This window comes from Motacilla alba, chromosome 5 (genome assembly GCF_015832195.1).
Source record: "Motacilla alba alba isolate MOTALB_02 chromosome 5, Motacilla_alba_V1.0_pri, whole genome shotgun sequence".
NCBI classification, from domain to species: Eukaryota; Metazoa; Chordata; class Aves; order Passeriformes; family Motacillidae; genus Motacilla; species Motacilla alba.
Window position 1 is genome coordinate 51013345 of NC_052020.1, and position 26347 is coordinate 51039691.

General features: G+C 38.6%; 1 long non-coding RNA gene across 6 annotated transcripts in view; it reads right to left on the reverse strand.

The window, feature by feature from the left end:
* Positions 1 to 26347, reverse strand: part of LOC119701129 — a 91266-nt gene that overhangs the window by 15727 nt on the left and 49192 nt on the right. For 4 of the 6 annotated variants that reach the window (XR_005257022.1, XR_005257021.1, XR_005257020.1 and 1 more), the window contains 2 exons: positions 12410 to 12514; positions 761 to 906 (listed from right to left, as the gene is read on the reverse strand). This is a non-coding gene — a long non-coding RNA (uncharacterized LOC119701129). Of the gene's footprint in view, positions 1 to 760; positions 907 to 12409; positions 12515 to 15887; positions 15963 to 26347 lie in introns of all 6 variants that reach the window. The other 2 variants (XR_005257018.1, XR_005257019.1) reach the window with 2 other exon arrangements.

The following is a 26347-nucleotide window of genomic DNA, read 5'->3' on the forward strand; positions in this document are numbered from 1 at the left end:
ATATACCTCATGTACTAGCCAGTTCTCTAGGAAAATATGCTTTCCTAGATAAGTTGAAAGAGTGGCTTCTGAACTATAAGACTAGACAGAAAATATCAAATTTTGACCACAGACATGTCTGAACAAAACTAGAATTCATGCTCATATGAAAGGCATATTTCATGCATTCTGTATTTCAAAATGCTACAGCAGGGACACATCAAATCAGAGAAAGATGACAGCTCACACAAGGAAATGGGAACGGGAGAATAGGATGGCACAAGGACGTGAAGACATTTGGAGAGACTACTGACCAATAATATCCTTTTAAGATCCCCTCTTCATTCATTTAAGGCCTGATTCAATTACTTCCACTGGAGTCAACAGGAAGACTTGTGGTCTTCAGTGCCTATTATTGTGGCTTATTACTTGTGTTACAGTAGCACACTGAATAGTCAATTAAGTTCAAGCACTGTAATACCAGGTGCTACATAAACACCCACAGTGGCATAATCCCTTTTTACCAGTGCTTGCATCAAGAAAGACCTTGAATCATGTAGGGGGAAAAAATACAGGGGGAAAAAAAAAAAACCAAACATGGGAAAGAATCCAAAGGGAGCCCAAGGGATTTAAACTGGATTACAAAAAGAGTCAGTGGCAAAGCAAGGAAGACTGGTTGCCTGCCCTTTCTGTTAACCCATTCTGCCTCTTGATGAATTTTGGGCCAAACCCACACCACACAATATGAATGACAATTGAGTGAATTTAGTAAAATGCTTACCTGCTAAATAAAGTGTACTGCCACTTTCTACTCAAGGAGATTCCTTCAGTACTGCAGATACATTGCTGTAAAAATAGTGTGCAGAAGGCAGGAATCACAAGTGCTCCACTTGCAACTCTTGTTTTTAATAAGAATTCTGCAGGAAACTGTCACAAACAGAAACACAGAATCACTCCAGAGGTTAACCATTTCCCCCCAGCCCACAGTACAGCAGGATCAGTTATAACCATGTCATTCCTAACAGATGTTTGTCTCATCTGTTGATGGATGCCCCAAGCTAACAGTAAGCAATCTGTTCCAGCATTTCACCTCCTTTGCCATTAGAACTGTTTTCCTTACTGCTAATCAGAACCTTCCTTGTCACAGTTGATGCTACTAGTTCTTCTCCCACTATGTCCTCCCTTAGGTCTTTCTTCTTTAGGTTAATCAACCCAAACACTTTCAAATCTCTCCTTAAAGTCATCTTGTCAACTGACAAACCCACTGTTACTTTAGTGATTTTCTACAGTTTCTACTTGGGTTGTCCATTCTGCATTTACACAATTGATTACTCCTGGCTAAGTGCAATAACTTCTACTTGTCTGTCAAACAATCTCTGAACTTCATTTCTAAACGTATTTTTGAAATCTAAATATTTTCTTTAGTGCATATACAGTTAGTGTCAACTGCAAACTTTATAAGCCTTTTCAATACCATCATAAAGGACACTTCTTAAAGCGTTGAATACTGGGAGGCCTCAACAGATACTCAGTCAATACATTAAAAAACTACTAAAAATAGTATTTAGATGCACTTAGTAAGCCTCTTTTGCACCCACTCCACAGCAGGTTAATTGAGAATATTTGCCTTTATTCTCATTAGAATGTTATATAAAGCAATATCAAAAGATCTTACTAAAATCTGTATAGACTTGCTAATTCTTCTGCATCCAGAGTCTGCTGCTCTGTTGTGGATTGTCTTGACACAGACAACTAGTGTAATTTGTTACTGACTGCTCTTCATACATTGGGTGCTGTTGTCTGTGTATTCTATGTGTTTAAATTTAGGTTGTTTGTAATTTCTCCAGAATTTGGAGGGAAATTCTATTTATATTGATCAGTCTGTTCTTTCTAACATTTCTTTCTCCTCCTTTCCAAAGCTAGTCACCACCTTTTTCCTTTTTCTCACCTATCTTCAGTGAGTTATCAATTATAATTATTCTGAACCTCACTTTCTTTAAAAATCTCTAAAGGTGTTAAATGAATTCCAGACAATCTGAAACCACTGAGTTAGTTAAATACCATGCAGTTAAAACCTGCAACTTCGTGAAAATACACAGAGAAGCATGAAGGTTCATTTTGCAATTTCCAGAGTTTTTAAGTGTCTTATTTCGGAATTTTAATTGCCCCTTCAATAAAACCTTTCTCCCCTTTTTAAACAATTGGTGGAAATGGCTGGTTATTTTTAGCAGCATGTGTTATTTATTGCCTAGGAACAAAGCTGGATCATTTACATACAGATTTAGTCTTATGGCTATGAGGAATAAATGCCCTGTTTGGATTCTCTGATGACTAAAAAAATTTATTTCATATCTTTCCTTCCCAAAAACTATTGCACTGTGCAGAAATATCAGTGCAATGTGGCATCTGAACTAATTAAACCTATTCCACAGAGCTATTTATCCCAGACACCAAATAATGCCACAGAATCACAGAATCAATTCATTTGGAAAAGACCTCGGAGTTCATCAAGTCCAGCCTAAAACCTATTAACACCTAATCAACTAAACCATGGCACTAACTGACTATGCCACATCCAGTCTTTAAGCATCAATGCTTTTAGATGGCAAAAAAAAAAAAAATCTTCAAACACAGTTCAGAGGGTTTTTTTGCACAGTGAGGCATCACTGACTTCAGCCAGAGCCAGGTCAGATTCAAAAATGGCAATGCCCTCCATCTACTGTCTTTCCTCTCAATCAAATACAAAGCCAAGATTAATCTAAGTATACTCTTAAGCAAATCAAAGGGTTGCTTACACCCTTGCATACATTCTTGATACCAGTTTACTACTAAATTCCATGAATGTGCAATTATGAGAGTCCAAAGATTCCTACCCACCTTGGCAACATAATACCCACATTGAAAGTGGAAAAAGAATCAGCAGAAATAGTCATAATAATCACCAACCTAATCTCATAGTTAGCTCCCTTTCCATCCTATATTCAATGTGGAGAGAGTAATTAAGAACTCATTTATTTCTCTGTAACTCTATATTTCCAAGAATTTCAAAAAACAAAAAAGAGTTAACTGTGAAAACAAAATAATTTTCATACTGCATAATAAGAACACTACATGAGAATATTTAGGTGGAATTGCCTCATTCATTTTATTCTCTTTCAACTGTTGATAAACATGTGTCTAATGATTCCAACTTCCATGAATCTCCTGCCCACTAACCACAACCTTTCAATGCAAGGCCCAAACTACTTAATAGCATCCCGTAAGTACAGTTGTTTTCAAAAAAAAAGAGATTATGGAATAAACTCTGGACAGAAGGACAAACCTATAAACAATTCAGATGATTTTTTTTATACAAAGATTGGATGGAATATCAAACAAACTGCCAAAATTTTGCAGCCAGCAGTTAAAGTGACTTGTGTTCATTAATTCAAGAAAAAGTTGGATTATGCTTTGGAAAAGAAGGAAATACTACAGTACAGCAGCCACTAGCTTCCCCCCCCCTTATTTTTTTTTTTCTGTACAGCTGGAATTATGGTTAGACTGTTCTACATAGTTAACAAATATACTACAATTAGCAAACTTTCTTCTTTCATTTTCTGTAATCTGCAAGAAAGTTTCCCATGGTTTTACAAGGCTGACCAGTTGGTTCCTTTTGCAAGACTACATTTATATCTCTACTTGCTGAAGTAAACATGTCTCTTTTTTTTGGCTTAAGAATGCCTAGCAGCACTTTAAAAAGAAATTTGAGCCTGAAAAAACAGATGAGAAAGACCAGATAAAGTAAAACATCTTAATGAGTAGATAGTTCAATAGATACCTGGAGAACAGAAAAATTGAAACAAAGAGCATCTTCATTTGTTACATTTTCTGTCATGTTCCACCCTTTTGTGGTCATCAGGACTTATCACACAGCAGGAAAAACAATTAGATACAGGATAAATAGTTCAGGGAAAAGAACAACAATATGAAAAGTCAAATGCAAATTCATTCTTCATCAAACTTTTATGTCATAATAAAACTGATAAAAATTGTTTTTGTTGGCGAAGTGATCACTAACCTCGCCAGAAGATTAAAACACTAAGATAATCACCAACCCAGGAAAGAAGAAAAAGAAAAAGCAGAGAAAAAACAAGATTTCACGGCTTCAAATTTTCATTGGGAAAGAGAAGGCTTGAAGATTCCTGGGATCAGTAAAGTCCTGTCATTCACTCAAGTTGTCCTCCTGGTGGCACAAACAGAAGGAGTAAATACAGAAGAAGTGGTCAGAGCCCTGAAGGCTGGGTAACTTGATTGCAGTGACCATGAGATGGTGGAATTCAGGATCCTGAGGAGAGAGAATCAGGCCAGAAGCAGAATCACAACATTAGACTTCAAAAGAGCAGATTTGGCCTGATGAAGAACTAGTTCAGGAAGAATCCTGTGGAACAAAGAGGGGTCTGGGAGAGAGGGTTAATTTTCAAAGATTACCTCCTCTATGCTCCAAAACTGTCTGTCCCCACATGCAGGAACTCAAGCAAAGGTGGCAGGAAGCCTGAATGGATGAAAAGGGTGGTCCTGAAAAAATTCATACACAAAGAGAAAGTATACAGGATGTAGAAAGAGAGGCAGGTGAACCTAGGAAAAATACAAAGGCAGTGTTTAATCACACAGAGATTGGATTAGGAAAGCCAAAGCCCACCAGCAGCTGAAGGATGGGAAAGGGAACAAGAAAAGCCTCTACAAGTACGGTGGCAGCAAAACGAAAACCGAAGGGAAAGTGGGCCAGCTGCTGAAAGATACAGGGTACATGAAAAAGGCCAACTCACTCATCTTGATATAGGAAAGACCTTTTTCACTTTTCATTTTCATAAGAACAATCATTCACTGGAACAACCTACTAAACGGTGGAGTCCCCATCACTGGAGCTTTTCAAGATACAAGTGAAAAGGGTGCTAGATAATCTCCTCCACATTCCCTTTTCTGCAGAAGTTTAGACCATATATGTTCTTACAATGTCTCCCTCAACATGTGTTCTTCTATGGTTCTCTTGATTCTATGATTTTATATTCAATGCCCTCTTTACCTCAGTCTTTAGTAGGTTTACCTTGATGAATCCCAGGCCCTAGACACCAATGGGAAAGTCTAGACCAAGGATTACTCTTCCACCAAGGGTAATTAATATCAGGAAACAGTTAACCAAATTTGGCACCCATGAGTTCATGGGACTTTATAAAATGCATACATTTGTGTCAGCCAACGTCATTGTGAGACAATTCTCAATTACCTATGAACACTTAGGGTGCTCAGAACAGATTTCTATGTGGGAAAAAAATCTGATTCTTGTATTCAAGAAGAGCAAGAATGAGATTTTGGACAGTCAGCCTCACCTTGGTCCATGGGAAGGTGTTGAAGCCAATCTTGAAAGCCATTTCCAAACTCACTCAGGACAAAAAAGTGACAGACCCTTGTCAGTATGGATTTAGGAAGATGAAATTACCTCTTCTATGATAAGATTAGTCTAGTGGACAAGCAGTGGATGTAATTTATTTTGACTTTGGAACGGCTTTTGACAATATCTCTGATACCATTCTTACAGAAAATGAATATGAGTTAAATAAGTGGAGAGGAAGGCAGGCTGACAACCAGCTGAATGGCTCAAAAGGCTTCAGTCAGTGCTAGGAAGACCAGATGAAAACAGAATCCTTGTTACTACACCCACACTAATTAGTAAATAAGCCAGAATAATAATAGAATGTCTGTCAGGTAGCTGAAATGTGACATCATCAGATGATGTTCTACATGCTGGAGGCAAAATCTATCAGGTCTAAATTAAAATACAGAGTAGATTTGCTAGAAAGCTTTTGTTTTCTTGATTCAATCATTTATCATAATTTTAGACCAACAGCTAGAGTTCATCTTTTGTAATTATAAATTATGGCTGGATGAAACTTGTCTGGGCCTGCCCTTTATTTCATTCTTATTTGCATACCCTTAGTCCTTGAGGAACAAGTAGTCAAATCAGGAAGTCCTCTTACAAAATGGTTTACAAGAAAGCAGGGTTATTTCTGCAAACAATGGAAAAGTCCATTTGTGGAATAGCTACTCACAAGAGAGAAAAATAAAATGAGGTTATTTGGAAAAAAAATATCATGTCAAAAGGTCTTCACAGTGATGGAGATGCAACAGTGATGTTGTGATTTACCTTGGCATGAGGAAAAAATTATACACCGAAGCTCCAGAGAGTAAAAGATTCAGAGTTGCATGCTCAGGATGTTACCAGAAACAAAGCTGGAGAAGAAAATAAAGATCAAATACTAAATTATGGACAAAGGTCATGGAGAAAGGCAACATTTCTAAAAGAGAAAGGCTGAGATAGTATCTGTAAGCAATGCTAGTGACAAGGGAGAATGGGAGAAGAATTGTGCCTGTACATGTTTATTATTGCCAAATAGGCTGAAAAAAAATCAACATCACTGTTATGGTATTTTCTTTCACTGGACCTAAAGGACAGCAGCAGTGGAATCTGCTGTTTGTGTTAAAGTGTCAGGAGGAGAAAGATCAAAGACATGGAAACATCTGCTTTTAGAAGCCACTTGAAAAATAATTATGCAATAGCCTGTGAAAAACATCTGTTAGAAATGCTGCTGTCCACCCATCAAATAGAAGAAAGACACTTCAAGAAAATATAAGAAAGACCGGAAGATCAGGGCTCATTTTTCTCTTGAAACATCCATTACCTCAAACCTAAACTGAAACCCAAAGGTAAGTTTAGCAATAGAAATATATGACAGAAGCAAGCAGCATGATAGACCACTGCCAAACAGATGGTACAACCTGCTATTACATAATCAATACAAATAGAGCCAGAAACCATACCTAGCATGTACTCTTTCTGAAGACAAACAAATTGCTTCCTGGGAATTTTCAGCCCTCCCATTCACACAATCTAAGGCCTTCCATTTAGTTTTGCTCTGTTCCACAAGAGCAAGACTATTTCAGCTCAGAGTCTCCCTGCCAATCACTCAGAGGAGCCTAAGTTCACACCAGATCTCCACTCATTATATATGATTGATTCAACACCCAAATCTTTCAGGAGTACTACTGAGCCCAATACAGAACTGTGCTGACATCATTCTACCTGGATTTTAAAACATGCTCTCTCCTTACCGCTTTGATGTGCTGTACACACTCAACAGCTGGTTGAGCTGTATTCCAGCTGTTGAACTGGTTGAGCTGTATTCCGTACTGGAATACATGTCCTGACATAGGGGATTTTATCTAAACCATTTTAATCAGCTGTCTTTTAATTAAGACAGACAGTGCATATGTGCTGTTCCCAGGTTCCTGCTGATTAGCAGAAACTGGATGAACTACCAGGTTTAACACTCTTCTACCCTGTGCCTACTTTAGCAGAAGTAAAGGAAGAGTTCACATTTTAGTTCTTAAAAATCAAAAAAAGCAACACCTTCCAACTTCTGCATCAAATAATCAGCATAGCTAACTTCATCTACGTATCAAATATCATATTAGTGAGATTCTTCATTATAGACAAAAAGAGGATGGGGATGAGACCCTTGCCCCTCTTGTATCCTCAAGTTCATGCTCAAATTCAGTTGCGTAAGAAATTCTGCCTTTCCTACCAAAAGAAATTCCCCCTTGGGCCCCAGAATAGACCCCTCAAATGAACTGTGATGTGCTGCTGCATTTGCTTCACAAGTGGATATTTGTCAGTAGGAAGCAAACCACTTGCTACAGATACAATATGGTATCTAATGTGCTTTGAGATCTTCAGGGATAAGGAACAAGACACAGTAATGTAAAATATTATTTTCATATCAGTAAAAGAATGACTTCAAAATATAGTCATTTTGCTGCTTATCTGTCAGTAGAAAATAGAACAGAGGGAGGAGGTGTGGTTTTAAACATGCCCAAAATAATTATAAAGCAGATTTTTAATCCATAGTAATTCACAGGAATTATATTCTCAAAACAGTGGTTTGTAAGAAGCATCATTGCAATATTTTCTGTGGTTATTTTTATAAATAAATAATTTGTATAAAATTTTTTAGGCCCTGTTACTCCCAGTTCTTTTCTGACCTATTAACAGTGCTTAATGCAGATGGTTTAGTGATTGTTTTGTTTTCTCTAAATTTTTTTAAGGGGACATTTAGTGAACCCAAAATCCAACCCCAGTCTTCAGGGTTTGGTAAAAAACATCCATGGTTTTCTGCCTAAAAGCATTTACAGATGAGGAGTAAAATGCACTCAGTACGACAGATTTAGGTATTTGTCAAGGAGTGGGAGGGCAGGTGGGAGAAAGCTATGAGTATGTGCTGCTGTCCTCAAGTGTTTCCTTGAAACCCATAGACTCCCAGCAGTGTTCCAAAACAAGATCAGTGTCAATCTTAAACATTCTCTTGCTCACAGATCTCTCTTCTAAGTCCCATGGAAGAATACATGTTTTGGAGATCTGGGAAGGAAATTTATGAAATTTTAACATGACAGCAGAAGTTCTCTATCTCTTCACTTTAAATTAACTGAAAAAGAGAAAATATATTGAACCATATTGCCCTTTGAATATTTTGGTCAATTAAACAATGCAAAATTTGGCTCAAGTAAACCATCTCCAAATTCCTCTCTCCTGCAGCTGGAATGCAGTGAAGACATCAATTGAAGAGCAACTTAAATATTTTAACAGAGCATGATACATTCTGGGTTTGTGCTCCAAAGTACATGGAAGTTTACATTATGGAATGAGATTCCCGGATTAGAGCAGGTTTGCTGTGGCATTTGGGAAGTGTAGCAATTGGCTCCAGTGTAGAATTTCCACAGCTAACATGGGTCAAGTGTGTCAGACCAATTTCCATGTCAGTAGACCAGCATATGCATGTAAATACTATATGGTTGCTCCCTGACTGTAAATGATCCAGTAACAGTTCATTACAATGCTGCCACTGACTTCTAGTTAATTTAACAGTCAGTATAATTTATTCAAAACCTTGGGTGCCATGTCATCTGTATTAAAAGCAGGAATTGCTATTTAGTGACAATTTCAAGTTTCCTAGGATGGTGGGGGGAACAAATAACTATGCTTACTAATAGATTTTTGGAGTTAAGAATAACTAGAAAAGGAAATTCCAGCATCTTGACAGATGTGAAGACCGACCTACACAGAGAAGCTAATTTGGATTACAGTAGAGTATGAATTTAAATGCAAATCTTCCAGATTAACCCCTGAGATAGCAACTTCTGGTATGATTCCTCTTGCACAGACTTATCTGAGAATTTGTGCAGAAATTAATCAGAGGCAATTTATCAGAGGGAGCCTCTCTGTAATAACCTCCTATAACAAAATCCCAGGGACTTCTGGTTCAAATTAGGGTAGTTTGTACCTTCAAATCCTTTTCCACACCTGACTGGGCTGTCACCTACACACAGCAGGTCAGCTCCACCAGACTCTGCTCCCCAACTCTACTAGGGAAGAAGCATAGTGTGATGGAGGCTCCCCTGTGCAGAGGGTCACACTCACATTTTCACCCAGCAGTGTTCTCTTTACAGTTCACAGCCAATCTTCAAGCACATGGGTTAACACAATTCCTAGAAGACACTAGAGTAAAAGAATCAACCACTTTCTCACATATGAATGAGATGTAATCAACACATCAGTGAGACAAACTGTGTAATTCCTAACATATTGAGCAGGGATTGCTCCCGTCCAGCAAATGGACTTTGGCCCATGCTATAAATCACCACAAGCAGTGAAAACCCTGGGAAATCTTGGCCTCTCTGGAAGAAACAGATTTAATCTGGTCTTCAGACTTTTGGGTGAGGAAAATACAATGTATAAAGCTGCTCACACAAAGTCATTAACCACTTGTATTGTGTCGTTCTGAAAGCAACATGTGATAGTCCGTTAAATGTACTTAGAACACAAGAAATCAGACAGGTTTGATTTCTGTCAGCTGCTTTATGAATCCTCTAGTCTTACCACTTGCTCATCTTATGGGCCTCAAAAAATTATTTTAGGTTAATCAGCTGTCAATTAATATTATGCCCATTTCCACTTGGAAATCTCACCGGATTTTCCAGCTTATTCAGGTATGCTCCAAACTATTGACTTTACAGCATAAGAAAATAGCTTATCAGCTAAAGAGCAGTGATTTCACCAATTTTTCTTACATTTTTGCTACCAGCCAACATATAGATTTTTATTTTTTTTTACTACAAATCAGTCTACAATAAACAAAAATATGTAGTTCCTTGTCTGGGACACTAAACAAGTGAACATAAAGTTCCATGGCACTTAGAATTTTGTGGAAACTATTACAGAGTGGAATGAAACTCTGTATATGAGTGGGGCCTTGCCAAGACAGTTTAGCTCCCCAAGTAGACAGGTAAAATTTAAACTAGCAGCATTTTGAATTCAAAGACAAACTTGAATCTCAGTATGGTTTTTGAAACACTTTTGCTATTGTTTCTTAGCTCCATGTACCATTTTTAAGCATCTTCCCACTGCTAATGCATAAAAACAGTATTTCTCTAGAAATTGCAAGTAACACAATTAATTAATTTTAGTTTATTTGTAGAAAATGAAAAATTTACTAATTTCTTCCCTCAAAATTCTCCTTCTACCACTTTTTAATTTTCAAGAAGGCTGAAATAGGTCTTGCATCAATGAAAGCACAAGCCTCTGCAATTTGAAATCAAGCAGTAACTGCATTCAGGTACAGCAGCACCAAATTCTTGCTCTCTGTGGACTGCACATGCTCTCCAGCATGCCAGGTCTGTAAGAGCAAAACTACAATAAGCTGGTTGAATCAGGTCTTCCATGCCTCAGTAGCTGCAACAGCTCATTTTCTAACACCCATTGTACTGCCACACCTGCATGACACTGCATCCTCTGTGCTACACACACAGCTCTGGAGCACGTGCATTAGCAGAACCTTGGGCTCTTAGCAACATGAGAAGCCTCAGCAGTGCAGTCTCTGGGTCTCTGCACAGAGCACTTGAATCACTCCCTTGGATTTGGGTCTCTAGATTCTGCCTAAGTTTTTCTTTATGCACCTAAGTGTTTTTTTGGATCTCACTCTAAATTCTTACATATCATAAAACCTTTTCCAAAAACTCCATTAATTTCTCTAGCAATTATCAAAAGGACATGAGATTATTTCACTAAACAACAAAAAAAAGAATGTAATAAATTGTTTTTCTGGTCTGAAATGAATTATGAAAGAAAACACATCTGCAAAATAAACCTAAAACACTGGTTCTAGTGCTTAAACCACTTTATAATAAAAAAATATATGTAGTGACTTCTGAGACCCTACTGTTGCTAGAGCATAAAATCCAATGCTTAACTGCTATCAACAAATGTATAAAGACACCTAACTAACAAGTTATAAGCACACACTTTGCTTTTCCACACCAAGAAATACAAACACTGCACAAAACTCTTTGCAATGTCCTCCACAGTACTGAGAGATTACGCAGCATCTTCATGAAAACACACTCCTTCTGCAAGGGAACACAGAATTAAATAAATACTGCATGATCTAGAAACAGCAGGACATCCAGTCCAGGCAAGTGTAACAACTTTGTTGTGTTTTCTTGGGAAAAAAATACCTTCCTTCATCTTTTCAGAACCCCAAGATGGGGATAACCAGCATCATTTCTCTGGGCTGGTGTCATAAAATGAATTAAAATAGTAGGGACAGGTTGCTAATATTAAATAAATCTGTTGGAATGAGAAAGCATCCATATACATAGGGCTTAATAAGGCCATTCTCCCCTTCTCTTTACCATGTAAAATAAGAAAACTCTAAAGGTTTTCAACTCATCACCCTTACAGGAAGTATCTTTTATTCCTCCTGGCAGACTTTTAGTATTCAAGCTGGAAGATCTGGGTTCTACTTTCATCCTCTTTTGATTTATATAATGATCCTGTTTGTTTTTATGAGCTCAGTATACTGTCAACAACAACAGGACTCTCAGCTGGGCTTTGTGGATGCCGATGCTGAGCTGAAATTGAATTTAAATGGCTCTGAAGTTTGTCTGAACCACAACCTCCAGATTCATGACCAAACTTAGGATGGAATGAGACCCATGTTCTGTCCCAGGGCCATTCTTCTTCTACATGGTTGTTTCATTCCCTTGACACTCCAAGGATAACATCCCCCAGGAGGGATGGAGGTTTTGTTTCTCTCAACAGCAGGAAAGATGTAATACTAGGAGAGACATGCCCCTTGGAGCTGAAAATTGATGGCCATACAGACATTATCAGCCCATGTTTCTTTTCAAGACCTTTTCAAGAAAGTAACAGAAGCAGGTGAGCATGCAAAATCTCTAATCACAAAATTAAATTTCAGTATTAGTATTTTGGACCGGTGTTTTAACTAAAGGGATCCATAAAAGGTAAACTTGGAAAAGAAAAAAAAAAATCAAGGTAACATACAAGATCTGTAAAAAGTGTCCTCTTAGGGGAAAATATCCCTTAAGTCTTTATCTGTCATGGCTCAGCTTCACTTTCCATGAAAATTCTCGTAAATGAAGAAAATACCTGGGGAAAAAAAAACCAACAAGATAAGTCAGGGGAGTGTATGAAGCAGCTCTTGAAAATACTGAGTATTTGGTACAGACCTCCAGCACCAACTAACTGCTAACACAGCTAAACTGCTGCTTGTACTAAATATAATAGAAGACTTTCAAAGACCCTGCAGAATGCCTATAGGCCCATAAGGAGACAGTGCCAACATTCTAAATAAATTACTCTTGTAATTTAACCTATTGATAAAGTCATTGCAAACCTCACTAACGTGATATTAATTGCTGTGGCAACATTTGTTAAAGGAGGATCCAACAATACCTTTCAACAGCAGGACCATATCAACAAAGAGCATTCTGTGCTCTTCCAGGTTGCGACACTTGAATACAAAAAGGTTCTTGGTTTGTTCTGCTAAAGAACATTTCAAGCACGAGTTCAAGCTACTTATGTCTAGGTCAGGGGTTACCTCCCACTAAATTCAATAGCACCAAGGGATGGGCCTTCAAAAAGCTTCAGTTATGAGAGGATGTTCATGTCCATAAGAAACCAAAGGTTTTATTTTTCACTCCACATCCAGTTCTGCTATACCTCTAACATATATGTTCCAAAACATATTGTTTTTAAAGGTAAAGGGTGTGGGGAAAGCAGAGAAACAGGGAAGGGCAGACTAAATTATGATCACAAAGCCACACCACATTTTCAGCAACTAGCTGATCTCCTATGAAACAGGATTTCAAACAATCTTAGGATTCCCTACCAACAAATTCCCAAGAGCTTTCTGTGTATGATGATAGCAAATTTTCTTTCTTTCTTTTTTTTTTTTTTAAATGATTCTTCAGAAAGGGCACAGACTGATCCTTTGGAGAGATAGAGCTCTTTATCTGCAGGGACTTAGTAAACAAATTGATCCAGATGTTTTGCTTTAGAACTCTCCAGACACAGTAAATTATTCCTTACTACATCAACACTTCATTTCCTCTATTTGCAACTAATATCTCAAAACAGAACCCTTTTCAAAAGACAAATAATTGAAATGTTGTATCAGCATTAGCAAAATCATTTGGACTCTTTCTTTTAAAAAAATCTGTCTTCTATATATGGATGCATTTGGTTACATATAATCGTTTCCAGAAAGGATCAAGATCAAATGTATTAAGAATGTATTTGGATCATTTTCCTAAGCCACTGAAAATTTATCAAACAAATACTAAGAATTTTATTTTTCCTTTCCTTTGTTACATGATTTGTTACATTTATCTTTAAAAAACCCTAGACATGTGGAATGGTAATGGTCTCCAAAGTCTGAGTAAAAACTCAGCAACTAGTCTATGCAATTAGAATGAAACTAAAGTGAGGAAAAGGACAAAGAGACAGAAGAGGTATATGGACTAGGTAAAAGATATTTAAGAATATTTGACAATATAGGCACATATACATTCAAAAATTAATGGAGAAAAAAGAAACCTGCTCTCTGTGTTTCTTGGTGGCATGCCAAATAGACTGCTTCTCATAAATGCATATAAAGATTTTTTAAATTAATTTCTTTTAAAACCAGTAACAAAAAGAGTCAATTTACTTTAAAGATTTAAGAGGCTTCCAGGAATATGAAGACAAATATATTACCTGTAAAAGAAGCCCTATTAAATATATCCCAGATGAATATACTGTATCAAACCACATTTTGCTAATTTCCTTATATACCTTTGGATGTTTCTCTTTCATTTTAAAATGTAAATGTTTCTCCATAACATCAAAATAATCTCTCCAATTTACATGCTTTCTGAAGATCTCATACTGTCAAATACAGGTTTCCATCCTGTGCCTCCTGAATTAGAATATTTGCTTTAAAATGAAATCATTGGTAGCTTTCCAGTTACTGTAAGGACAGCAGGATCAACTGAGTGCACAGCAACAGATTACGAAGCAGGTGGCTTGAGGCTAAATCTAAACAGTTTCCTCACATAGCTTTGTAAAGTGGGGTGCAGATAACTCCTAATGAGTGTTAAGGGCTGTCTAGTCACTTAGTTGTATACAAGGTCTAGACAGGTCAAGGTCTAAGGATCAGAGCTTCTAATTACATTCTATTAAATGCTCATTAGTTGTAAAAGATGTCACTAAAAGAGCCATCAGAGATATAGTGCCTAATTATTAAATATTAGTGCCCTCATAAGACCTTCAGGACTTGAAAAACTATGATAAGATACTGAAAAAGTAAAAGAGACAGCCAAAAAGGAGGTGAATCTGAGGACACAGCTGAAAATTGAGGTCATTGTTCTATATCACATTCCCCATGTAAAAGAGGAATTTGAAACTCATCATCTATTGAATCAGTCAGTATTTGGCAGCATCATTTCTAATGTTGAATTAAACCATTTAGGAGATAGATTCAGAGAGTCTTTCATCGCAAAATGAGCAAATAATGAAATACATTTATTTCATAACCTGTATTTGCTACAAACACAACTCACTGAACTGTTGCTCATTCCCTAAAAGCTAAAAAAGAAGGAGAAATAATGATGACTAAAACCAGCATGCTTTTTTACTTCCTTTAAATAAAAGCCTCATATGAAAGCTCTTGTGGTTTGGTGATAGTGTGTTGTTGCTGACTGGCAGGGCAGGATTTGGCCATGCAGCCCCCCAAAGGCTGTTGTTGTGCTGTTTTCTCCCAGCACTCACACTAGGACAATACACCAAGTTGGAGAGATAAAAGGGAAGAGCACCTGTTAGGCATGAATTCTGCAACAACATATTTTAAAACAGCAACAACCAAAGTGAGCAGCAAATAAATAACAGGCCTAGGCTTTGGCTAGTGAGGAAAGGCACCCACAGCCAGAACACCAGCACCCAGCTGGGTCAGAAGCAAAGGTTACTCCTGTGTCTCAGGTCAGGGAGTGTTGTATGCAGTGCCAAGGACTGATCTTGTCCAGCTGGGAAGATGATCCCAGGAGACAGAAATATGGTCCCCAGGGTTAGGAGACCATCTCCTTTAAGGGCAGCACAGCAGTGCTGGAATAACTCCAAAGTACTCTCTGACATTTCCCTCCCCTCCCTCCCTCCCTCCCTCCCCTCCCTCCCTCCCTCCCTTCCTTCCTTCCTTCCTTCCTTCCTTTTCCTTCCTTCCTTCCTTCCTTCCTTCCTTCCTTCCTTCCTTCCTTCCTTCCTTCCTTCCTTCCTTCCTTCCTTCCTTCCTTCCTTCCTTCCTTTTCCTTCCTTCCTTTCCTTCCTTCCTTCCTTCCTCTGTCTCTCCTTCCTTCCTTTCTATTTGAGCACCCAAAAATATGACACTGTTCCTACCTCTTGGACCTATGAAACATTTTGGAAAAGGAAAGACTCCAGGTTTTATCATGACCTCTGGTGCTTCTCAGTCTCCTGACAGCCCTCAAATTACCTGGACTGCAGCCTTGCTTGCAATATCTTGGCTCTGCTGTTCCCTGTCTACCTGGAACCAATTAATGCATTAGCACTGAAAGAAAAAAAAAAATTAATCATCCTTTTCTGAACCTCAAAAGATTCAAGTTTTGGACAGACCTCTATGGAGATGGGGCAAGATCTGAACTGAGTTACCCCTTCCTAGCTGACAAAAAGTTTTGCTATTTATTTCCCTTCTTACCAACTGCCATTGAAGTTGTGGAACAGGCTTGCTCCCCTTCCCTCTGTCCTTTATAGCACCCTGGTAGAAGCTAAAAAAGGGTACCACCTTTTACTCACAGTCTCCCCTTTTTCCTCCCAGGATTCAAACTGCCCAGTCCAAGGTGGCAAGAACCTCCTCTTTATCATCTTGTCTTTTGGAGTGAATCTATTTTAGCCTCAAACTGCAACATACCAATGCCAACAGGAAAATACAACCTTTTTTACCTCACTCATAAGTAGAATAACTTCCTTCTTCTGAGGTAAATCTCAGAACCTCATAAACCTCTTCTGTTTCCTGTAATCCTATCTATCCAGAAAAGCACCTTTTAGTACCATTCCCTTCTCCCAACATAGTGCTTCATCCACCTTGAGGCTCACAACCACTTCTCCTGCCCTGACAGCCCTCCACCAACCCCTCCCACAGGCTCAGGGCATCCCTAAGCACATACTAAGGCTGAAAGAATCCTTAGACTCAAAATCTGAGGATACCCTCACTCCTGACAAATCTCTGCCTCCTCCTCCTACTCCATTCTATCTCTGGTACTTGATAAGAAGAAAAGGAGGCTGCAAGGAAAGCCTGTACAAGCAACTCACATCAGCAGTGCACCAAACCCTGCCTTTGCTCTACCAAATCAGTCTCTAGATGCTCCTCAGGGCCAGCACCATTTAACAAAATCACTCCATGCCCACAGCAAGCAGAGAGCAGCACGGGCACAGCAGGATGGGGTTCAGTTCCCTCTAGTGCAGAAAGACGTAGCTGAACCTCAAGCAGCTTAGCCACTCTGCAGAGCTCCCTGTCCTGCAATCCCAGAGCTACCAGAAGGCCCTGATCCCAACTTTAACTTCTTTTAATTTTCATCCCTTTACCATATTTTCATTTCTGTCCCAAAATACTCCTGTATTTCTTTTTTTTACCCTTAAAACCACAAGAGTTGGCTTTTTAAAATGCCAATTAACCAAGAACAGAGGGGAAATGACACATCAGGAGTAAAATGGAGCACTCAATTCTCTGGCTTGCTAATTAGGATTTATGTACTGGAAAAATCCAATTCCTGGCACCGGTGAGTTAATAAAGAAATGAAAAAATGTCTGGAAAATTAGAAAAACTGGTATAATTGTCTAAAAAAACTAGCACATCTGGTCATTTCCCCACACATTGTTATTAGCACCACAATTATTTCAGCAGGAGGCAAGCTGGGAAGAAGTAATACATGACCAATGAAGAAAAGCAGTAGCAAGAAAACCTATCATTCAGGCACTAACTCCTGAGAGAAAGCAGACTTGGCCCTAAACAGAAAAGTCTACTTTAACATGCACCTCCTTAAACACTGATTTATAGTGTTTAAACTGGAGATAATTATTTCCACTAGGGGTATCACAACTGCAAAATTACCCTGTTCTTTCTGTGAAGTCATTTACATTGGTACATGAATTACTAATGTTTGCTACTAACCTGCTTTTTCTAGGGGTAGGGAGGAAAATATGAGGTGCAAAACAAGATAAAACAGATCTCCAGATAGCAATTCATACAGCATGTATGTGTGTGTGAAGAGAATTCACTTTCATGCTCCTGAGATTATAAAGCTTAGCACAAAGATTTCCCAGACCATACCACTCAATGTGGTAAGTTACTTGTCCTTCTTTCATAACTGTTTTTATGAGGAAGGCAAGAAAAAATCCAAGGAATAATGCAAATTACAGCTGTGCTTTGTTGATTCTCCTTTGAGTTTTTTGCTTTTATACATTTGCATGGTAATGCGTCATGATATGATAATTTTGACAATATAATGGGGTTCTCTTGCTTATTCTGCAGCATAATCCTTCAGGAATCTTATACAGAATGAGCTTCTTGCTAACATATTGATTACTAAGACCTTTTTCTTTTAAAAAATGTCCATAAAATTATCAGCCATGCTTCGAAAGTAAAGTATGTTAATTTACATTGTAGCTAAATTGGGCAAGATCCAATAAGGGAGTAAGCCAATTCAGTGCTAGGCACCATCTTTCAGTTTGTCAAATCCCACTGGAAAATTCAAAAAGGGAAGTCTTGGAATCTCTATTCAATCCAGAGGATAAATTCATGCCTCAGAATTTAATCCAAAGCAGCCAACACATCATGCAGGCAGCTGATGGCAACATATTCAGGAGGCAATCCCCTAGAAGTGGCCTAGATGAGTGCTGTGCTTTAAATCCTGATCATTCAGGGCAGCAGTTTCCTTTACAGAGTCTCTGGAGCCCAGAAGTCTCGATTCATGTTATGTATTTATCTCTGGGGGGGAAAAAAAATCCCAACAGCAAACAAACAAAAAAATCCATGGTTAATGTTTTTCTATTAAAAGCAGGTTAGGAAAGCAGATGGGCTTCTGTCTTCATATAATCACCCAGTAATTGCCCAGGCAGTAAAGGATCTCATTTCTTCTCTTAGCTCAAGGGAGCTCAAAATCACATCTCCAAAGAAATGTTCTATTTGCAAGTATGCTCAATCCCTAAAGCATAGTCAAGAAGATCTGGGCCCAAAACAGACAGCAAAAACTGAAGACAAACAGATCAGTAGCTTTACTTGTAAGGAGGCATCCCTTTTCCTCTTCTACCAGGACTTTTTCTTCACTTTATCAAGCAGCAGGTCCATGGAAAATGGACAGTATAGGCAAGGAGCAAGGAGAATGAACACATCACACATCTCTCTGTGTAATCTGAGCCCTTCTTCACTTGCATGCTTGAGTGAAACTATGCTGAGTGAGCAGTCGACTACTGCCTACCCAGTGGTAAAGCTTCATGGAGTGAGATGGAGAATGCTCTGCCACACAAACCAAGACTAAATGACAGCCTAGTGACCAGGTGTAACTCATTTGGTGGAAGATGTAGGATTTCCTATTATTAGCTAAAAGGGAACTGGTGCATTCTCATTCTGCTCAATTCTCATTCTTCTCATTCAGGCTGGGTGAAACCCCTTGTGATGACCTTTAGAAATAAGTCAGCAGCTGCTACTCCTATTTCTTTTTCTTTTTTGTGAAATGACTGAATGTTGCAGCATGTGACTACCCCTTACAGATTAAGCCCATCTGCAATTCACAAACTTGCCAGCTTTGCCTTTCCCACACTGATATACCATCTACCTCTCTAATTTAAACTTCTTCTTACATGTCTTCTGACCTTATTCAAACACCAATTAATTTATTCCAAAATACGTTGCTTCAACATGTTTGGCTTTATCTCTTGAAACTAGCAAAACATTCTTCCCTGTCCCGAAAAAGTGGTCAACAAAACCTAACCATATTCATCTCAACCATATCAAGATTTCACTGATAAGTATAGCAAAGAAACACAGGGAAAGGGGAGAAAAGCATGAACTTGGACTAATGGGCTTGCTGTGTTTCAACTTGGAATGAAAAAGAGCATCTCAGCAAGTCCATACAAAACACATCCATTTGCTGTTTACAGTTACCAGATATTATGTTCCCATCCACATACAGAACTGATCTACTTTTTTATATTCTATACTAATATGTGAAGACCTAAGCAGAGAAATGCTCTATTGCTAGATCTCTTTCAGGTTAGTATGTGATTAGATACCGAGAAGCTTTGTCTTGTCCATGTTAAGGTGCATGTACAAAAGACAACACTCAGGCGCCAGGGGAATGTAGACATGGCAGTCAGTGGCTGTTGACCCTTGGAAGATGGTGCTGGATGGCAGAAATCATCTGTTATTACTGCTCACTTCTACCCAACTTGTTTTTAAATCAATGACTGCCCATAGTGGCAGAGATGCTCAAACTGTCAATGAAGGAGCCCCTCAACTGTAGTTACCTACACCTGGAAATTTCTGACCCCTTGCTCCCCCAATGACCTTTGGCTCCTCAACAGAAACCACCTATGCACTTTAGCCATTTCTAATGTCCAGATAGACAACAAATTGCATGAGAGAAATAGAGCACAGGGGTCAGCTAGAATGTCTATTATTTCCCCATTCAGTTTAACCCATCTATGTTCATAAATCAGTGCCCATGAAATGTAGGACATTCTAGTTTTAGAAGGGCACAAGGGAAGAAAGAGTTCAAGATCTCTTTTGATATTTTTAATTAAAATATATGTTATTTTTTTAATCTTAATAAAGATCATAAAACCATGTAGCAGCAGTTGCCTTAATGTCTACTGCGCTTATAATTAACCTTTGGTTTCAGACATTAGACAGTGAATTCTGGATTCCTGAGGCATTAATTACATGGTAGTTATCCTATAATTGGTTTGAAATCAGTCTCTTTGAGACACTTGTACTAAAGACCTATGTCATTAGAGAATATCCATGCAGTTGAATCATCACATTTTATGAGGGATCATTTTGTTGTTTGGCCTCCAGTGGTGACTGTTGCCCCATTCAATGTTTGCAGATTCTCATCAGCTCACACCAAAAAACCAGTATTGCCAATAGTCACAAATGCTCTTTTCCCTGCATTTCTCTACCATGCCCACTCTCATCCACAATTATTGGCCAAGATTTCCAAAACTGATCATTGATGTCCTCTTCCCCAGAGGCGCAACTGAAAACGCAATTTTTTATATTCCACCCCTTAGATAACCTGCAAGAATCAGATGATTCAAAGGGACTAGATACAAGGAATCAAATTTTTCTTTTAAGTCACTACAATCAAAACAGATTAGCCCTTAAATGATCTGATTTGCTTTTTCCCATTAACATATGCAATATATTAGAAATAATAACTTGTTTACAATGTATACTTCAAGTGCCAACAAGGGCTAATAGGGTTGTGTCACACAAAATCAGAATCAAATACCACTTCTCCAACACAAAGGAAGAATAACTTGTGAAGAATTTTACATCTTTTTATCTCGGTGCACTTCGACAAAAAATAGCATAAGTGTTCTCAGCCATACTTCACCTAACAAGGAACTGAAGTGCAAAAGGGTCATCCAGGTGTGTTCCACACAGAGCTGGAAGCACAAAGAAAAGCTCCTCTAAATATTAGCCCTCTGCATACATTTTTCTTTTCCCTTATTTTTCTCTCTTTGTATTAGAAATTCTGCTGTCAATGACTCTCATGATTGACCACATCATATTACAAACCCAAGAGAGTGAAAAGTAAACAACTGCCGAAAAGAAATTATTCGTTTCTTTTGAAAGCGAGACTATTCTGAAGTCTTTGTTTCTTCTTTTGTTTTAAATTGCTTTTTATTTTTTCAGCAACTAACACAGGCTTTGATTAAGATTTTCTTCCACATTTTCACTCCTGCTGTTCTTTTGAGAAAGAAATGAATACCTATCCTCTGAGATATGCAGGAAATCACCAGGAAAACCATAACAGACCAGACTTGGCATTTCTTAAATTTCTAAGTAAAAATCAAACAGCAAAAAAAATCAACATGCTTTATAGAACATAAAGCAGCAAAGAAGACTTGTGCCAAAGCTTTAAATAAATTATTTCAAATCTTCCTAAAAGAAAGCGTGGGGGGGGAAGGGGGGTGAGAAGCATCATTAAGCTGGATTCCATGGAAAGAGAGTTGTTGTGCTTTGGGGTTTTTTTGGTTTGGACTATTTTTTTTAAGAGCTAAAAGAAATTCCAAGGCTTACACTTGCCTTGGAGCCTCAATGCCAATTTTTGTGGTTTTACAACCACGATTTCTTATTTTTCTTTGTTTTTTCTTTCCTTTTTTTTCTATTTGAGAGAGAGAGGGAGGAGTTGTTTGTTTATTTTTCTAAAGTATTTCTCTCTTTCCTATTGTCATGTATGATACCCACACACTAAACAAGGGAAACTAACACCAAAGGGCATTCAGAGAGACTGCCTATTTAAACCAAATGGCATTTTCCCTTCATCACCAAAGTGTAAAGGCTCTCACCAGCAGGATGGTTAAAGTGAGAATGACATTTCACCTCTCTTCCCAAGCTGTTACTGAAGTCCTACAGGACCTCAATTCCTCCACCAGTTTCTTTTCTAGCCTTTTGCAGAGGCATCATTTCCAAGATGGAATTCTACCCAAAATGCATATGAATGCACAAGACAAACAGGATGAGGGTACAAAATAGAGTATTTTTTCGTTCTTCCTTTCCTTACACTTGCAATTACGTTACTGTTACAGGCATTATGTCTACTATGAAGGAAAATGTGTAAACTATCATTGTCTAGTATAAGTACTTTGTCCACTATTGGCGGGCACCAAATAAAACAAAAGAATCTTCTGCATGCACAAGTCTTCTCTGCACCCAACTTAAAAAGATTTATGGGGGTAGTCAAGGGAAAGCCAGGTTCTGACAGCGGCACTGTGAGCTCCTTCATCCACTGTCCTGGGTAGCTTCAATATTTATGTGTTTTGTCTTGAAAACCTCTGTGAAGAAAGAGCAAAGGTTTGGGTTTTTCTGATTGCTGCAGGCTTCTGCTAATTTGTCCTACTGTGGGTTATGTTATGGTAGGGGAAGGAGAACATACTTTGCTGATTATGATGCTCATAATTTTGCAATCTTGTTTGAAGTTTTAAATAAATAACATCTTCTTAACAGTAGTTTGAAATAAACAGTGACATTGTCCCTGGTCTGTATACAGTATTTCTTGGTTTAGGTGGTGGGTTTTGGCAAGGGGAGGGAAATGAGAGCAAGATGTTTCCCTCGGCCGTTTTTCTTGTTGCACACTGCTAAAAAATCTAGTCTTACCTGTCAGCATCCCCAAAGTTACAGAGATTGCTCCCTTGTATTTCCAGATTATCTCAATGAACCCAAAGTCCTCCCCAAATTAAAGGGGAGACAAAAAACAAAGCTTTAGAGGTACACTGTTTCAGTTATGGGACTTACCCAGACTCATTGCCTGCAATATCTTTGGAGACAAGGACCTTTAAGACATCCATCCTTCCCAAAGGCCACTCTAGGGACAGTCAATTCCAAATCATGTTGTGTGATTGCCTGTGATTCAGACTTGCTGGAGAAAGTCTGCACTGGTCTCACAAGCAGCATACCACAAGGCAAAAGCTGAGTTGTTGATGGTTCCTAGTGACTAAGTTTTGACAACATTAATAAAGCATTTCACAGTTTCTTGGAGTTTCTTTCCAAAGTACTTGACTATTTTCTGTTTAAATTATAACACCACCATAGAAGTCATTCAGGCCAATTCAGCTGATGCTCACTACATCACACGCTGATAATCCACAGGGGTGTTAGTTTCCCTCTGCATTCTAAGGACTGCTCATGCTTTTCATAGTTAAGGCAGGATTCTCAGAAAAACAGTTTAGAAAGAATTAGTTGGTTTAAGACATGTTGTCTACTTCCTAAGCCCATGAAAAAAATTATTGCTCTAATAAAAACTGAGTAAAATAAATAAAAGGATCATTAAATTAAAGGAAATTAAGTTGACAAGCTTAACTAACCTGATCTTTTCTCTGACAAGGTGACCCAGCTGTAGATGAGGGAAGGCTGTGCTTGTTGTCTACCCAGACTTTAGTAAAGCCTTTGACATTGTTTCCCACAGGATTGTCCTGGAGAAACTGCCCATTTATGGCTTAGACTGGCATGCTCTTAGTGAGTAATAAACTGACTGTGTGGCTGAGCCCAAAGATTTGTGGTGACTGGATTTACATCCAGTGCAGCCAGTCACCAGTGGTGTTCCCCAGGGATCAGAGTTGCTGCCAGTACTCTTTAATAACTTTATCAATGAGGAGACCAAGGGCACCCTCAGTTTGCAGATGACACCAAGCAGGAGTGTGATCTGATGCAGAGCAGGATTCTGCAGAGGGATCTGAACAGGTTGGATTGGTAGCTCAAGGTCAGTGGTAGGAGGGTCAACAAGGCCAAGTTCTAGGTCCTGCACTGGGGTCACAACAACTCTTTGCAGTGCTGCAGGCTGGGGGCAGAGTGACTAGAAAATGGCCCAACAGAAAAGGACCTGGAGGTCCTCGTAAAGCTGAACGTGAGCCAGCTGTGCCCAGGTGTCCAAGAAGGCCAGTGGCATCCAGGCCTGTATGAGCAACAGTGTGGCCAGCAGGACCACTGCAATAACCATCCCCCCATACTCATCACTGGTGAGGCCACACCTCAAATTCTATGCTCCGTTTTGGATCCCTCATTGCAAGAAAGACATTGAGGAGCTGAAGCATGTCCAGAGAAGGGCAATGGAGTTGGAGAAGGGTCTGGAGCACGTCTGATAAGGAGAAGCTGAGGGATGTGAGGCTGTTTAGTGTGGAGAAAAGGAGGTTCAGGGGGGACCTTTTTGCTGTCTACAACTACCTGAAAGGAGAGTGTAGGCAGGTGGGGGATTGGTCTCTGCTCCCAGGTAACAACATATAGGACAATAAGAAATAGCCTCAAGTTGTACCAGTGGGGGATAAGATTGGATATTAGAAAAAATCTCTTTACAGAAAGGGTTGTCAAGCAGGCAGCTCAGGGAAGTAATAGAGTCACCATCCCTGGAGGTATTTAAAAGACATGTAGGTGTGCTACTTAGGGACAACCAGCTTGGCAGTGCTGGGTTAACATCTGGGCTCAATGATCTTAAACTTTTTTCCAATCTAAACAATTTTATGATTCTATTATAAACAAGAACAAATGCAAAGTCATTACAAGACCTGAGGAAAGGGTGGTTTTCTTTTGTATTTTACAGTATTTTTTAAGTTTCTTGAATATAAGCAATGTGTTTTACTCGGCAACATCATATCCTTTGTTCCACAGTTCGAAAAAACAAATGCTCCTTTTGGCCATTGCTTTTTCCAGACCATGGGAAAATACCAGCACTGAATTTAAGATTCATGTTCCTGAAGATGTATACATGTTTTTATGATCTCAAATATGCTACTGCTTGAGAGCTTGATTACACACTTTATGACTGTTTGTGGAAACAGTGACATTTTCCTCTAAAGATGAGGATTTACTATGAGTGAAAGGGATTGACTTGCAGCAGCTTACCCAAAACAGAAGTCCATTATCATGGTTATTGAAAGGCTAGAAATAGACATTTTAGAAAGCAAAAATAAGAACCATACTCTTCCCATTTCTCTCTCCCATTATTACTCATTCCCATCTTCTGTAACATCTTGCCATCTGTATTCAAGTTCCTGTTTAGCTCCCTTTCTTCAGAAAACCAATTTCTCCACTTACCGGTGTTTCTAACTTAAATCTTCTCTGTTTTCTTTCTTCCTCTCAGCATCCTTTGCCCATTGCTTCTCTTCTCAGTATTTCACTTCTACATGTCTTGTGGTACTGCCTTTGGATTTCAGGCTTCAGAATCAGTTTGGTCTTAGCATTAGAGAGGTTTTATCCCAGGTAAGCATTTGTCTGGGTAGCAAAAAACCACTAAACCTGGGCATAAAAGCATCTATTATTTACAAAAACACAAAGTTCATCTGCAGGTAACATTCCCAGAATAAGACCTGGAGTTCAGTTTCACAGCAAGGAATGAGAAAACACGAAGTGAAATTTGTCATCTCATATCTTTAAAATGGGGACATTTTTCTGGGTTTCCTGCAGCATAGCCTGATCTTCTGCTTAGCTTTGTTATTTTTAGAGCACATATTTTTCATCCGCTGAACATTAGTGATCCCAAATTGTGCTAAGGATTCTCTAATCTTAATTTTACTCCATTTTTCTTATATTTTGAATACTTACCTACATTTTTACAGGATTTCTCCTCCTGAAGTTGTGAATAATCCCACTACCATTCTTTCCCGATGTTCAGATGCCTGTCCCTCAGAGAACCCACAATTCTATTGTCAGAGATTTTGTCAATGTGCTTCCACAGTCCTTTTGAGCTTTTTTTTATATATGACCTAAAACCCTAGTGCTGAAGATAGCCAACATAAGACAAGTGCTCTGTGACATACTTATCTATCGTCCCTCCCACAGAACCTGAGGCAGCAGATGCTCGCTGGAGTTTTCTCTAGGCTCATGTCTCCTGCAGGACACATGCCCAGAATCAGTGAGGACTGGAACTTTGAAAGTTCCTAAAATGCTGTGGCTTATCTAACCTTGCTTCATGATTAGCAACATAATTTAGGGATGAAGATTCCTTTGTGCTGGGTGCTGTGGTAACATCAGCAAAACATATGTATTCTGTCCCAATGAAATTACATTATGGGCATAGAACAGTTGAGAAACAAATACCAAAGGCAACAAGACAGAACCAGGTAGTCCAGCCTGTAAGGAACACTCACTACAGACCTAGTTTTTACCAAGGTTTTCTTTAGCCATCTCAAAAACTAAAAAGAAACGTTTTAGAGTGTAGA